Here is a 12,526-nt window from a genome sequence, read left to right as displayed (position 1 = left end):
CATGATTTTATGACTTACTCTAAGGCTATAGTATTCAATAAAATCTGGTGTTCATGTCAACAGAGACAAGTAGATTGACATAATAAAATGCAGAGTCCCCCAAACACAGCCATGTGTATGTGGTCATCAATTTCTGACAAAAGTTAAAAAGCAATTCAGTAGAGAGAATTTTTTTTTTCAACAAATAGAGCTAAAAAAATTGAACATTTATATGCAAAAATTTAACCTCTCCACATAACTTACACTGTATATAAAAATAAATCAGAATTGGTTACAGGCCTAAGTATAATTCCCCACACTATAAAATTTTTAGGAGAAGCATAGGAGAAGATTTTATAACCTGGGTTAAGTAAGATTTCTTTTCTTAAAAATTTATTTTGTTTTCTTTTTTTAGATAGATAAAGAGGGATACAGAGTGTGAGGCAGGGGGCAGGAGAGGAAGAGAGAGAATCCTAAGCAGTCTCCATGCTCAGCACAGAGCCTGATTTGGGGCTCAATCTCACAACCCTGAGATCATGACCAGAGCAGAAATCAAGAGTCGGATGCCAACCAATTGAACCACCCAGGCACCCCTTAAGTAAGATTCTTAGATACAACCCCCCAAAACATGATAGAGTAAAGAATAAATTGATAAATCAAACCTCATCAAAATTGATAGTTCTGCTTTTCAAAAGCCAATGCTAAAAGAACAAAAAGACAAGCTATAGGCCTTGGCAAAGTATTTGAAAATCATCTATCTGACAAATGACTTGTATATAAAATATACAGATGACCCTCAAAACCCAATACCAATAAAAGAGTCCAAAAAAATGAGTAAAGGATTTTAATGGCCACTTCAGCAAGAAGAGATACAGATGGCAAAAAGAAAATATGAAAATATTGTCTACATTGCTAGTTATTAGGAGAATGAAAAATTAAAACCTAATAAAGTATCACTACATCTCGATAAGAATGACTAAAAAAAAGATAGGGGCATCTGGGTGGTTCAGTCGGTTGAGTGTCTGACTCTTGGTTTTGGCTCAGGTTGTGATTTCGGGGTCATGAGATTGAGTCCCATGTTGGGCTCCCCGCTCAGTGCCAAGTCTGCTTAGGACTCTCTTTCCCTCTCCCTCAGGCCCATCCCTACCCTTTCAAAATATATAAACAAATCTTTAAAAATAAATAAGTAAATAATAAAAACAAACACCCTGACCATATAAAGTTGAACATTCATCCAACATTTGACCCACCCATTCTCCTCCTCAGTATTTACCCAAAAGAAATGATAGCATAGAACCATATAAAGACGTGCGCAGAAATGTTCATAGGAGCTTTATTTGTAATAGCTAAAGAGTGGAAACAACTCAGCTAACCATCAACAGGTGAAAGGATTATCAAACTGTGGTATATTGTTTTTTATGAAATAGTAATAAAAAGAAATGAACTGTAAATGATACAACAGAGATGAATCTCTGTTATTACCATATGTAAAAGAGACCTAAAAGTTTATCTGTGAATCCATTTATATAAAATTCTTGTAAATGCAAACTAATTAATATTAGCAAAACAAAGATCCATTGACTGGACAGGGAGGAAGTAGTGAAAAGAGGCCTCCTGGAGGATGGGATTACAAGAGGCAGGAGGAAACACTTAGGGGTGATGGATATGTTAATTACCTTGATTGCCCTGCCGGTTTCATGGTTGTGTACATGTTTAAATCTTATCAAATTGTATGTCAATTATATCACTAAGGCTGTTAAAGGAAAAATTGAGGCTGTAAAATGATATCAAATGACATTATTTTCCCCCACGTCTTATTCTGAACATTATCATTAGCGTTATGAAGAAAATTTGAACATTATCATTACAGTTAGGAAGAATAAACTCTGTGAGTTCATAAACCATTTGTATTTAACAAAGAATGTCAAGGAAATAACCCCTGCCCTTAAGAAGTTTATAATCAGAGCACCAATTTACATTTCAAATTTCAGAACGTATTTCTCGAAATCAACATTATTTAATCATAGGCAAATACTTGGAAGTGAAACAAATTCAGTACCTGAAGGCATGCAGATTTTAACAGTAATCGGCTGAGTTCACATTTTTGTGAGGTGGTTTGTAGGAGTGTTTTCCTCTTGTAGCAAAACTTCTTTTGTACCTGTGGACTCTCAGTTCTCAGCTAAGTACACCAAGTAAAGAACTTGCTCAGTAAACTCAGTAAACACTGAATTGACACCCCAGGATCTTTTTCTGCACCTCAGTGCAAACCTGTCATTTCTTGTGCACACTTTTCTGTAAGTCTTTATATTAGATATAAGAGTATGCAGTTTGGTTACTTTCAGCCTCGAAATGGATTTTCTTTTTTCCTGAATGAGTCATGATTTTAGTGTGCAAAAGAACAGCATTTTGTTGCCTCATGTATTCCTTTAAAAACTAAAAATCAGAGTTTTATAGAGTTGTTTTAAGTCTCATAACAATAACAACTAATATTTATTGAGTAACTTGTGTAAACCAACCATTTCTCATGCGTCGTTTCTCAGTCGAGCCTCATATTATTTTTGCCCCTGTTGTTAGGGGTTGTTATATTGACATGAATATTTGGTCTTTATTTATGCACCGTGTTTTCGATTTATTTTCTTCCAAAGCTCAAGGGCAAATGCATTCTTTATCCACAGGAAGAATGTAAGAATTACTGTTGTATGGAAATTTATTGTGATGCGATAATGAATTCTTATATAAATTTGAACTCAGGATCATCCTTAACGTAAACAGAACGGTACATGTGTGCCGGTTGTTTATCCTTACATGTCAGCATGGACCAGATTATCCTACACAGTGTATGTCAAACTCATTTGCATAAGAACTATCAGATTTAGGATAGACAGAGTTTAAAAATGCATTAAGAAGAGCGAAGAATTTGGTACTCGGTGGAGATGAACGGTATTGAAACGCTCGTTAACTATCTCTTTCCTTACGAAGCACTACTGCACGTGCTGTTTGGATGCTTTTTAGCATAGTAAATCTATTTCTGTGGTTCAAACGTAATGTATCAGGAAAGACAATATGCTCTGCCCGAATTTTAGAAAACATGTGAGTGTGATGCTGGATTTTGATGATCCATTCAACCTGGAATTTAGCCTAGACATGAGTCACTAAAACTTAGAAAAGAAACAAAACAAACCTCATTCTCCACAGACTTGTGTTGAGTTTTGCTTTAGAAACAGATGGCAAAGTAGAAAAGCTGGTAGGAAATTGATTGAATTTGAAAAATCAGATGTGGAAAAATCAAGTAATTCAACCAATCCAATAGCTTGTTTTAGGGTTTCAGAACTTCTCTTCACCACACACCCTCCAGAATGATTTTTCCCCGTGTAACTAGCAGCAACAGGTGATTATTATTTCTTTATCCTTCCCCTTGAGGAACCTTTATTTCTTATTCCAGAAGTGTCTACTCTCAAAAGTATTTCCAGAAGCATGCATTTTACCACCCCTTAACTTCATGCTTTGAATTCGCCTTGAAAAATTTTCTCAGTCCTTAATGTGCACGCCTTACAATGGTTGTGATAGTCTCATGTCTGTCAACCTTAATCACTACTTAGCCCAATTGATATTTATTTACATATATATTACTTCTCTTTGAGTGATTCATAAATGAAACCTATTTCTGTAATTTGTCTTCTTTACTGAATTGTTTTTAAATTTTATTCCTAGGTTTTATATTCTGTAGCCATCTCTTTTCAGACCCAGTTTTCTGGGCATCTTCCAATTCAATTTGAGGGAAACTTGTGAATTTTAGAATAAGAGACTCAAAATGAAGCCAGGAGATATAATTTGGAAAACATCAAAGCCAGTTAAAAAATGAAATAAGAATAAAGAATGTATGTTGCCACTAGATCAAAATCAGGGAGTATTTGTACTCCTGAGTGGCCAGAATGACATATTAAAACCAGTTCCACTTTTTTTCCCTCTCTACCATATAGAGTAAGGTACATTGCTAGACCAGTCTACCTAATCTTCATGTTGACTTTGTTTCTGTCAGGAGTATAAAAGCAACATGATGACCCCTCGAAAAGCTATATTGCCAGAGTCAACGGATAAGGCTTTCACTTCTCCTCCATCACTCATTGCCCTGATACATGCTTCCAAAGAAGTGATGATTGAGAAAAGTGATAATGAAGGGCCTCTGAAGTGGAAGTGATGTGTGTCAACTACACTCAAATAAGTAAATAAATAAAATCAGAGTGGCAACTGAGAAAAACAACAACAACACAAAACAAAACCCAGCTGCCCTCCACCAAAAAAAACCCAAAGAGGTGACCTACCCTGGAGCGCCAACATATGAAGCATTTCCATTGGTGGAGCACCAAGACAGGAATAGAAGTCACGCATGTCTATTTATCTACCAATTAGAATGAAAACACATTTGTCCATTATTTAATAATATGTGGACACACGTGGGCACCCTAAATTGATCTCTACGTCAGCCCTGAGCCATGTTCAAGAGGGATTTCTCTACGGAGAGGCTGCCCGTGGTGTGCTCACCCTTCTGTTGGTTCAGGGTATATTGAGATATATTACAGTCTACTTTTGCACAGGTCATATTGCGTAAGATTATATTGTCAACCACATTAATCCTCACAAAATGAACAGATTGCTTGAAAAATAGTGACCATATGGAGATCACAACTGAAGAACACACTTATAATAATGCAAGGAGTGTGCGCAAGAAAATGGAGAGCTGACTGTCCCATTCCTTGTGTGAGCTCTTCTAGGACACGTGCTGAAGGAACGCAATTACAATCCACTTGGAGAGTGCATAGAATGCCTTGGGAAATTAGCTGGTGGTACTAGGAAGCCCAAGAAACCAAAGCAGGAGGACAAAGTTCTATAATGTTTTCAATTATGCTTAACATTTTGTGATACCTAATGCAGCACTCTGTGTCTTCACGAAGCATAACGACACATGTTTAAAAACCGCTGAGATTTCCTGTTTATTAACAGAATTTAAAATGCCACTTGGTTTTCATGGTATAATAAAAACAGCTGAGGACAGTAGAGAACAGTAAGAAACAAACTAAAATACATTCCTTTGGCAGTAAATACTGGCACAAAGAAAATACTGTTTAATATTTGAAGAAACAAGTATTAGAACAAATTCACAATGTGGGAGGTTTGCTGTGCAGTTGGTTGAAGGAACAGATGTTTCTAACATGCCTGAGCTTATGGTATTTGCAAGATTTTGTTTTAATAATGAAATATAAAAGTAATTATTTTTGTGAGCCACTTGAGTAAAGAAAAAAGATGTACTGGACTTATACTTTAATTAAAACATTTTACAGACAAATTATGGAGGTATAAACTCTTATAGAGTGGCAGCTTGGCTGAAATTTGTAAGAATGGTTACGGGGCAAGGGCACAGAGTTAGCATCACATTTAAAATGTTTTCGTTCTGTGGTAATTCATAGCAGAGCAGGAAAGTGAAGCCGGAAGTGTGCAAAGTGCTATGGTGTATTTCTGAGTTTATAAACACAACTGTAGTGTTAGCTGGCATTAATGAAGAACGTCCTCTGAGCCAGGTTCTGTCCTTTTGTGACTTACGTGTTCACTCATTAGTCATCAAAACTCTTGGAGGGTGATAAAATTACAGTGTCTCAGAGAGGGAAACTGAGGTACAGAGAAGTTCATAACCCTCCTGAAGATCATACCACTAGAACGTGGTTAAACCACGTTAATCTGGTCAGTTAGACTCTAGGGGCAATTAGTGAATTCTGTCTCTATACCTTTGTGAGGTATCTTTTTTCAGCTATAATAACTGTGCATATATTATGTATGTAAAATCACACACGCACACACACAGAATTTAGAAGCAGTAAACTTTCAAATCACTTCATATTTAATAGCATATCTCATAAAAATATTGAAAACATTTTTTTAGTGAAGAAAGAAGCTTCTTAGTCTTTAATAAGTACTACTAAAAATATAATTTTTAAATTTCATCCTTAGACTATCCTTTACACTTTCTGTTTTCAGGTATTTTTGTCACATACATAGCATATTTATAACTGTATGTATGTGTTAGTGTGTGTGTGTGTACACTTTTATTAGGCTGCAAGTGCAAAAATTTTACTGATGTGGGTATAATCAAGCAGTTTTGGGGATTGGTGAGTTGAAGAACGAACTGGTACTAAATGAGAGAAGGAACTGGAAAAAAGCATGAAAGATAGTGAGTGGGAAGAGGATTGTAAAGTCTCAGTATTGGGAGTAACCATGGGGAATTGATGGAAATGCAGGGAGGAAGGTATGGACAGAGCATGGTGTGTAAGAAAAGTGTTGGACATGGTGTTAATACGAGGGTGGAAAGGGTATTGTGGAGAAGAGGTAGAAGGGTCTGTCCTGAGGCCATGGCAGAAGGAGGTCAGTGGGAGGTGATGGAACTTGGACTAGGATAGTGGCATAGAAATGAGGAGAAGATTTATGGAGAAAAATCTATCTATCTATCTATCTATCTATCTATCTATCTATCTATCAATCATCTATCAGCCTATCTATCCAGCCAGCCAGCCAGCCAGCCAGCCAGCCATCCATCCACCCACCCACCTCTCCATCCACCTCTCCATCTACCTATCCATCCATTCATCCACACATACATCTAAGAGAAAATGATTGTCATGGTGATGAAGGGCAAGACCATGGAAGGTAAACAGAGGAGTATTCAGCATTTTGATCAAGTAGGTTTGTAATTGCCTAGTAAGTTAAAAACTAAAACTGAAAATGGACTTGTAAATGTTATTTTACTATTATAATTTTTAATTTTCCTTATAATTTATTTTCTTTTTTTAATTTAAATTTAATTAGCCGACATACAGTAGTACCTCATTAATTTCAGATGTAGTGTTCAACAATTCATCATTGCATTCCTTATAATTTCTGATACTTAATCAAGAGTAATTTGAGGGCGCCTGGGTGGCTCAGTGGGTTGAACATCTGCCTTTGGCTTAGGTCATGATCCCGGGGTCCTGGGATGGAGACGGGCATCACATATTAGGCTCCCTGCTCAGCGAGAACTCTGCTTCTCCTTCTGCCCCTCCCACACTCTAGTGCTCTCAGTCTCACTTTGTCAAATAAATAAATTCTTTAAAAAAAAGCAATTTGAAACACTTCAGTATTGAGCTTCTCACTACATGAAGTTCTTAATAATCTATAAACAAACACTTAAAGGGACTTAAGATTTTATTTTTTTATAAAAGGAGGAATTATTTTGTATCCTGAATAAGCCTATCATCTAATTTACGGGTTTGCATGAACTTTAAGTGTTCTTTTTAAGTCTGTCCCACCCAGAGATGCATCTCAAGAGAATGATCCAGCACACATACAATCTTCACAGTTCCTTGTCTCTGGGTATTATTACTTTTTTTAGAATATCGTTTTCTTTGGACTTCCGGGAGTTTGACCTTAATCATACCTCCACACAGTTGCATAAAAGTGAAGGAAAAGCTCTCCTCTCTCTTAAGAGAGAAAGGGCACTCAGGCTCTGGGGTTGCTGGTTGAAGGTCACCATGGAATGGAATGTTCCACTGCCTGTCATGGGATGCCTGTCATGGGATGCTGATAGGTGGCTCTAAAGCTCCAGAACTTTGAGATTGGAGCTGGAGCTGGACTAGTGTTTTCGAGGATTATGGTGTTTTGTCTCCCATCAGTGTTGTATCGCAAACATTATGGAAGATTTCCGAAGCTTTCCTTTTAAAATACCCGTGTTACTCTGAATCCCTGAAGAGACGCTGAGACTATGAGTCAACAGAAAGTCTTCAGTTAAAAAAAAATTAAATGAGTAAATAAATGAATAATCCAGGAAATCATAGTTAGAGGGAGTTTTATGAGCTTTGCAATATTAGAAGAAAGTAAAATCGGGCTCTGCAGTAGCAGCTATGTAATTGAAGTTTAAAATGAGGAGATTCTGTGAATTTTGTGAGCATTGTGCACTTTGAGAAAGTTTTCTTAAACTTCTTCCTATATTCGATAAGAATTAAACTTTTGGAGAGTATTTTGGAAATGCAGGGCATATTGATATACTCTAGGGAAGCAGGGGGTACAGGATCCATTAGTCCCGATCTATCAGATTCCTTTGATTTAATGTGTTAATACAAAAGACATTAGAATTAATAGCTGCTTCTCCAGTTGAAGCATACCTGGCTGTTAAGAACCCTTAAACAGCCTCTCTGCCTCTAATGGGACAATATGATACTAGAGTATAAGGAGTGAAAAGATGTAAGGGTCATTATTATATCCTGTGAATCTCTGCAATATAATAGCAGATGGCTAATTAGGACAAAGATTTTTCAGTTAGATATTGGAAATTTTGAAGTGCCCGCTGCCCTTTTTACTTTATTTTATTTTATGTCTGGAGGTTTTCATGTTAAACTTCTATTAAAAGCACAGCAAGGTGAAAATGGAAAGAGTTATTATCTTGACTAAAATGTTGGTTCTTCCTGCAGTAGTTCCCTACCTACATTTTAAGTCTCGTCTTTTCCCTCCCACTTAGGCCTCTCATTAGTGATTCATGAATGAAGTCCTTTCTTAGTGTAACACCCCCCCCCTTTTTTTTTTTTGTATCTGGGTTAGATGATTAGATACACTTGACCAAGGTAAAACAAACAAACAAGCAAAAATGCATCCATTTGGGCAAGCAAAGGTCAAAGTAACTTCAACCATTAAAAATTAATTATAATTATTCTCTGTACTTGGCATCCAAACATCATCAAACCAGACTGGAGCATTTACTGCACTTGAATCATGAAATTTTAGGTTGGACAGCACACAGTACTGATAAGAAATAGATGACAGTGTATTACTCAGGCCCACTGTCCCCTCCTAGGGAAATGGCAGTGATGATTAATAAGATCTCAACTTTCTTTGTTGCTGAGCTTCAGACTTCTTAACACAGACAATACCAATAATTGGTATTTGACATATGAATTAAAACACATCTGCTGTTTCTTATTTACAATGGGAAGATTATAACCAAAAACTTGTGTAAGAACGAGAACCCAATATACAGAAACATTCATTGGAGGCACCCGTAACCTCGCAAGCTCAGGGCTAGTGTGTGGTGCTGAGACTGTGGAGCCCTTTAACTGTTAGATCTGCCAACCCCATTATCCCACTGATCTGATTGCTTTCCCTTTTCATTTCCTATTAAATCTCTAACAGAGAAGAGGAAAAATTGATAAGGAAACCTGATTTGGAGCTATGTGGAAACGTCTTTTGAAAGGCAGGATTCCAATAGGGGTATCAACAATGGTATTGTTTGGATGACATGAATTTCTTCATATTTTCTAGAAACTTTACTTATTGATGATTTAAGACATTAATGTCATTTTTCCTTCAAAACCTCCATGTAATATTAAAATATCACTTATTACAGAAAAGGTCTGAGTGGTTAAAAAGGGTAAACATAAAATATTGCCAAATTATATTAATGATTATCAAAATAATTTGTGAATAAAAAAGATCCCTTTACTGTATATTTTTTTCTTAAGAATATCTTTGATTATGACTTTATCCTGGTGTCACTGTACACAAATATTTTGTAGGAATGTTTCCACTGAGGACACAAAATATAATTTCTGCTAGATATCAAAACTTCTTAGGCATGTGCCTGAATTGGGTTCAATTTTAGACGTTGTATTAGGTATGTGTTGCTGCATAACAAATGACCCCAAAATTTCGTGCCTTCTATGGGCCAAGAATCTAGGTGTCTGTGGTTCAGGTTCTCTCACAGGTGTTGAAAGCTGTAGTCATCTCAAGGCCCATTTGGGGAAAGATCTGCTACCATGTTCACTCAGTGGTTACTGACATGCCTCAGGTCATCACTGGCTCTTGGCCAGTTCCTTGCCATGTGGGCCTCTCCATAAGGTGGCTCCATGGCAGCTGGCTTGCCTCAGAGCAAGACAGCAAGACAGTGAGGGAGGGCAAACAAGACAGAAGCCACAGACCTTTTGAAATCTAATGTCAGAAATGTCTCATTTCACTTCTGCTGTATTCTGTGTATTAGAAGGGAGTCACCAGGTGCAGTCTACATACAGAGGAAAAGGATGACACAGAGCATGGAAGACTCAGTGAGGCCATCTTAAAAGTTGTCTAATGCAGGAGACATGTACTACGTCTTAAAGCAGCAATTTATTTTGACTTTTTATTCTAAATAGATGATTTTTTCAGCATTATCGGAAAATCAGTGATCCTTTGATTATTTTGTGTATTAAAGCTAATTGAAGCCTTTGGAAAGTAGATTCTCTAATTCAGTAATTCATTTGGAGGTAGGAGACATTGTGCCAAGTACGATCAGGAGAAAGAAAATTCCATAATTTTTCTTAAAATAATGTTAAATGGGGTTTTATTTGTGGGAAAAAATCAAGTCTGTTTATTCTGGAATTTTTATTCAAAATAAAATATGTAACTTTTAAGGATTTGGGTATTTTAAAACATATTCACTTAAAGTAATAGGGAATTTTGTTTGTCAGCTAGCTTCATCTTATAACCTCTTTCAATCAGTTTTCCCTTTTTATTTCCTGTTTTTCAATCCCTGGAAAAGAGATTTCCTATCTTTTCCATTCTTAAATATTATTTCTCAGTTTACAATAAAATTGCTCAAAAATAAATGTTCTTTGTCCTTCTGCATGAGAAACTGAGTGACCATAGTAATTCTGAAAGAGTAGACAATGATGAGTAAATGTTTGATAGTCAAAAATCCTGTATTTTGAAGATGGATTACAGTTCAAAATAGAAATCAGTATAATAGGACAAGAGTATGTGTAATCTGTTACAAACAAATAAAACCTGCTTTGTCAGCTTTTATTTAGTTTGATATCTAAAAAAAACATGTCTGCAATTTTGTTCAAACGTCTTTACTAGATTTCTAGTAGTGGAATCTTCAGAGTTCTCAAGACTTCAAGAGTGTTTTAATGTTACCTGTGCTATATTGTATTATATTCAGATACGTTTCATTCGATAATTATAAGCAACTTCCTCCTAAGGTGTTATTTGATGACTCATTCTCCTTCGTTTCAGTAAGGTCACCTTAATAGCCAGGCATATTTTGGCTGTATTATTTGCAATTAGCATGGGTACCTGTTTTACCTACATAGAAATTATTAGTATATTTTTTGTTAAGGCTCAGCTTCTGCTTTCTGTATCATTTCTTCACTAGCTCTCAAGTTAGTACAGACTATGTGTAGACAGAATTCTTCCAGAGCACTGTAAATATCTGTTAAAATTTACTCTTCCTATGTTTCCAGTCCTACCCTTAAATTATTCTCTTCATTGCTAAGAAATTATTAGTATATTTTTTGTTAAGGCTCAGCTTCTGCTTTCTGTATCATTTCTTCACTAGCTCTCAAGTTAGTACAGACTATGTGTACACAGAATTCTTCCAGAGCACTGTAAATATCTGTTAAAATTTACTCTTCCTATGTTTCCAGTCCTACCCTTAAATTATTCTCTTCATTGCTAAGAATTTTTCTGTCCTGTTGAACTTTCTAATTATTTATTTGAAACTATTTTCTATGAAAAGAAAGTGAGGGCTTGAGTCTATTTAGATCTAGATACATCTTTCATGTAGAATTTGGATGTAACTTTGTAAAAACAAAATATAATTATCATTCCTGTCTACCTAGTGCTCTCTGTCTTTTGGAAACTTAGTTCATGTGATCAACATAAATCTGGACATTGGATTGCTAAATGTGGCATTTGATTTTGACGTAAAACAAAATTAACCCAAAGAATATTCAAAGACTAAATGAAAGTTACACTCATTCTTTAAGATTTTTATCAGTATTTAATTTGGCACTAAACAACAGTCCCCACAAAATGGAGCTAGGGAAAGAGGAATCTCTTGTTTTACTGATTTTTTAAAAAGCCCAACTTTGATAAAACAGGATAAAAAAAAAAAAAAAGAAAACCACCTAAAATATAGTAAGTCTTTATACAGGTTTTTTTGTTTGTTCTGTTTTTTGTTTTTTGGGTTTTTTTGGTCTCGAAAACTTGGATTCAGCAGTTTCTAACATCTGAAATTGCCATGACATGTATTTCATACCTATAATAAGGTCTTGTTTAGTTAAAATGTAACCGAGTAACATGAGAGACAGGAGTATACCCAACCACGCTCGTGCAGTGTCAGTTACTTTCTCTCAGGATTCGGAAACTTTCATGGTCATTGAGTCATCTCTGCTAGGCCCCAAATGGGGGTGGGGGAATGTAGGGATCATTACCGGCTGGATTCGGAGGAGTTGGGGGCCACACTCGGGTAGAGCTGCTCTGCTGATGAAACAGTGGCACTGCCCGCAGCCTGGACTCCCCTTCTTGGAATCCCAAGACCAGAAGAAAAGCCACAACTGTCTCAGAAATGCTTTTGTGTACTTTTATGTAACTTCATAAATTTCCAAATGTGTTGTTGGCTCAAACCAAACAGAATATATTTCTAATTTACAATTGCTGTTCTGTGAGATGGTGGGCAGTTTTCTGTGCAATAAAATGGTACATCAAGATTTGTAGG

Source organism: Ursus arctos, unplaced genomic scaffold (genome assembly GCF_023065955.2).
Source record: "Ursus arctos isolate Adak ecotype North America unplaced genomic scaffold, UrsArc2.0 scaffold_10, whole genome shotgun sequence".
NCBI classification, from domain to species: Eukaryota; Metazoa; Chordata; class Mammalia; order Carnivora; family Ursidae; genus Ursus; species Ursus arctos.
The sequence above is the reverse complement of the archived record's forward strand: the minus strand, read 5'-3'. Positions refer to the sequence as shown.